Source organism: Passer domesticus, chromosome 7 (genome assembly GCF_036417665.1).
Source record: "Passer domesticus isolate bPasDom1 chromosome 7, bPasDom1.hap1, whole genome shotgun sequence".
Classification (NCBI taxonomy): Eukaryota; Metazoa; Chordata; class Aves; order Passeriformes; family Passeridae; genus Passer; species Passer domesticus.
The window spans coordinates 34,356,358-34,361,164 of NC_087480.1; positions in this window are offsets into that span (position 1 = coordinate 34,356,358).

Sequence of the window (4,807 nt, forward strand, 5' to 3'; positions counted from 1 at the left end):
TTGCCTAACCTGGTGGTGCTACAACAGCCATGTGCAGAGGGGCCTGCTGGGGTTGTACTGCAGGTTTAGGGGTGCCTGGAGAGGCCCCTGCGAGATGGGGCAGTGTGGCTGGGGCAGGGGCTTGGTGGGAGCCAGTGCAGGGGGTTTGGTGGGATGGTAGCCAGCAAAGATCCTTTGGCCAGCACTGCTAAGACTGACTTGCCCTACCAAACCCAAAATTTCACAGGCATCCCACAAAGCTTGGAGCAGAGACCCTTAGCCTTGCTCCCTCGTGGTTCTTTCAGTCTTTCCAGAGCATTGGTTTTGCTCTGTGGTTTAATGGACCATGCTCCATTGCTCTCCAGCCTGATGTGAGCTGGGACAAGCTCTGGTCCTGGAGAGAACAAGAAAGGAAACAGCTTCCCCCAGTGACTGCTGCTGGGGCAGACTCATTCCTTCTTGCTGTGTGACAAGGCTCCTGTGTTCCAACACTCCTCAGGCACATCAGCTCTGCCACAACCAAGGACTGGTTCTGTGTAGGTAAGAGGGACCAAAGCTCTGCAGAACTGCTGAGGCTTCTCAGGGCTCATGCAGAAGACAAGATGCAATACTGGCCTCCTCTCCCCGGTGAATAAAGACAGAATAAGTGGATGCTGGTGTTGTCTCCTGTTTGGTGCTGCATGGTGCTGATTGCAGTCCCAGGGTAGGAGCAGGCTTGGCAAACCTTGTCTTAGTTCTGCAAGTCTAAGCCAGACCTGGAGCAAAGCTGCAGGTACAGATCAGTCCTTTGGTGAAGAAGGAGGCAGCAGCTCTGGCTTTTGGCTGGTTCCCCCCACTGTAAGGCCCAAAACAACTTGCCTGACAAGGCTTTTAAAAGGGCTGGTGGTTGTTGATGTGCTCTGCTTTGGATACACAGGAGAAAAACTGGCAAAGTACTCTCAAGAGGCCAAAACAACCAAAAATACCTTGCTGGCATATTTTAAAAATCAAAGAACTAATTAAAGGTTTAGAGTAGCACATGTTCAACATAAAACACTTACCTCAGAGTGTTAAATTAGCCCATTCAACTTTGCAAACTTTAAGCCCATTCTATTTTAAATTGTTCATGAGTTCCAAGAGGAGAGAATTAAAGAAGAAAGCATGAAAAGATAGAGAAAAGGACACATACAGCTACCCCCTCCTGGGTTCCAGAAGTGTTTCATCTGATGAAAACTCCAAGAGGAGGACAGGGTTAAAACCTGTGCTCACCTCGAGTTCAGCTTTAGCTGCTCCTTAGCCATCCTGGGCCCTTGTCCCAGGTGGGTTTTGCAGTCATTTGGCCACTGGGGAGCTTGGTTGGGGCTCCAGGGGCAGGTGTGGAGCCTTGCCTCTGCTGTGCCAGGGACTGGCAGCCACGGCAGGGCTGGGACAGACTGGGAATGGGGATGAGCAGAGCATTACCTCACCAGGGAAGGCCTGACTGCCCCTTCCCCCACACACATGCACCCCAAAATGCCTCAAGACTCAATATATCACACTCAGAAAGTCCTGGTGCACGTGTGGCTTGGGGTGCTGTTGTGAAACCCCTCTGCTCTCAGAACAGCACAGCTGGACAAGTTCAGCCCTTCCCCCAGTATCTTGAATAAGTGACAGTCATCAAAAGCCCTCACAGGCAGGGTGGCATTAGCACCAGCAGGGTGTCAGACAAGGGGCACTGCTTCTGGCAAAGGGATAAATCAGTTTGTGAGAAAACACTTGACGTCAGCATGGATGCAAAAAGGGGAAGTCAGGCTTAAATGACCTGATAACCCTGAAAAATGACTGCCTGGGTGGGTGAGGGAAGAGCAGGGCCTGTTGTCTGCCTTGGCTTGAGTCAGGCATTTGGTGGGATCTCCTGTAACCTCCTGGTAGTGGTGGTGCACGGGCTGGATGAACCCAGAGGGAGATGGAAAACTGGCTGAAAGACTGGTCCCAGACTGGTGATCAGTGGTGTGAGGTCTGGTGGAAGAGCAGTAACTCGTGTCACCAGGTCCAGCCCATCTGCCACCTTCACTGAAGATCTGCGTGATGGAGAAATGGGCTGACAGAAATGTTTTGATGCTCAGCAAAGGGAATTGTGAAGTCCTGCACTTGGGGAAGAAGGATCCCACATGCCAGTACATGCTGGGACATCTGGAGTGCACAGGGAAGGCTGTGAGGGTCCTGGTTCTCCACTAGCAGAGGGCTAATGGCATCCTGGGCTGCTTTAGGGGAAGTGTTGGTTAGGGTGATCCTTCCCCTCTGCTCAGGTGAAGCCACACCTGAGTGCTGTGTCCAGTTCTGGCCTCTGGTCCATTGAAGGGTCACGAAGATGATGAAGGATTGGAAGATTTCTCCTGTGAGGAAAGATTAGGACATGTGGGATTGTTCAGACTGGAGGAGGCTGAGGGGGAATCCTATTAATGTATATAAATAGCAGGAGGGAGGGTGAAAAGACAGCCAGTGGCTGGACATGAACACAACCTGGAAAAGAAGGGGCTCCCTCTGAACATCAGGAAACATCTGCTGGGACAGTAATGAGGCACTGGCACAGCTTGTTCACAGGGATTGTGCAGTCTCTTTCTCAGACATATCAAACCTGCAGAAGTTCATGGGCAACTGCTTTGAGACAGCCCCACCTGAGCATGGACAAACTGAGCTGCCAGGAGCTTTCTGACCTCAGCCAGTCTGTGAATTTCTCAGCTGGGAGAGGAGCTGGTGCCAGCTTTATCCCTTCTGAGTTTGGCTCTAGGCCATGTCCCTCCTCAAGGGGATTTCCAAGCTCCTCCTGCTGCTTTCCTCTGCTACTGCTGGTGCTGGAGCTCCTGCAGGTAAAGGTGATGGAAAAGCCTGACGGCCCCAAGCATCAGCATCATGGTTTTGGTCCTGAGCATCATCTTGTGCAGCTGGGAACAGGGGAAGGTGCACTTTGCCTGGCAGTCTGTCCTCGTGGAATGTGAAGCTGGCTGTCCCCATCCCTGCAAATGACAGGGCCAGGCCTTACCTGCACCCCACAAACCCATCCCTTCCTGTGTGACTGGTTTAGATTGCTTGCCCATCTCTGGTTTTTCTGCACATTTCTCCAGATGCTGGGGGCAATATAAGCCAGGCCCAGCATGCCCAGAGTTTTCCAGGTCCTGCAGAGCAGCCAGGACATGTCCACCTGGGCAAGGACAAGGGATGGGGTTTTTTGTGTCCCAGGAATGATGGCCTCCTCCTGGAATGTGGCATCTGTGGGGTGCCTGCTCTCTGCCCCCGCAATTCTCCCATCTCCCAGAGCACACACACATTCTGGAAGCTCACAGACAGCAGCCTGGCACCCTGCCTTCCATGCTGCTCCTTCCCTGGATGCCCTTCCTTACGAAAAGGACACGTGCCACAGGAACAATAAAATCCATTGATATTAAAAAGGACACATGCCACAGGAGCAATAAAATCCTTGAAAGAAGATTCCTAGCAGGAATTTTGCTGAGTTTCACAGACATGTCTGATGCATGGGCACACTCTGATTGTCATGTTTAGTGGGACAGACTCCTGGCCTTTGGGATGCCTGGGAACACCTTGGGGAGGGGACAGGCAAGAGGAGGAGGGCACAGGCATTGGAAGAGCCCCTACCACAGGAGCCTTTGGTGTGGCTGGTTGTCATCCTGGAGGGAATTCACTGCTGGCTGGATGAAAGTACTCCAGCTGGCATTGTTATTCAGCCACTTCCAAACATCTGCTCCTCTTCCAGGTGTGATCCTGCCAGCCTTGGAGGGTTCTAAGGACTAAGGAACCCAGCAGGCCACAGGCAGGAACTGGGCACTGTCACCTTACAGAGACACATGGGCAAAATGGTCACCCGTGTTAAGAGGAAAGCCAGAAGTTCACAGAATTATAGAATATCATGAGTTGGAATGGATCCACGAGGATCATCCAAATCCGACTTGTGGTCCTGCACAGAATTACAGAATGGGTGGGGTTGGAAGGGAGCACAGAGGGTCATCTGGTCCCACCCCCTGCTCAAGCAGGGCCATTTCACACCATGGCCTTGCTTTGTATCTAGGCAGGTCTGGGATATCTGCCCAGGGAGACTCCACAGCCTCTCTGGGCAATCTGTTCCAGTGCTTGATCACTGCACAGTACAGAAGTTCTTCCTTCTATTCAGGTGGAACCTCCCGTGTATCTCCTTCCAGTGGCTGAGAGCACCTTGGCATCTCCCCTTTAGATATTTATACACATTAGTGAGGTCTCCTCATGCACAGGGCAGCCCCAGAATCACACCGTGTGCCACGCTTGGGCCCACTGAGAAATGCATCACCCACTGAGAATGAGAAGTGGCGTTAATCTGCAATTATGGAGGGATGGGGGGACTAGGGAAGCAATCAGTGATCATCCCTTTGTACTCAGCATTGGTGATGCTGCATTCAGTTCCGGGCCCCTCACTTTACAAAGCACATTGAGGTGCTGGAGTGTGTCCAGCGAAGGGTGTGGAAACCACCTGAGGAGCGGCTGAGGGAGTGTTTAGCCTGGGGAAGAGGAGGCTCAGGAGGATCTCATCGCTATCGCCACCTGACAGGAGGGCGCAGCCAGCTGGGCTCGTCTCTTCTGCTGGGAGGACAGGAGGAGATGGCCCAGCTGAGGCAGGGCAGTTCAGACTCGATATTAGAAATAAAATAATAATCACTGTCAGGGCGGTCAGGCATTGGAACAGGCTGCCCAGGGAGGCGCTGGGTCGGTGTTTGGGAGGCTGTGGACCTGGCGCTGCTTTAGCGCTTCCAGCGGCAGCGCTGGGCGCACGCCTGGGCTCGGCACCATCCCAAAGCTCTGCTCCAGCCCTGCCCGCTCCGTT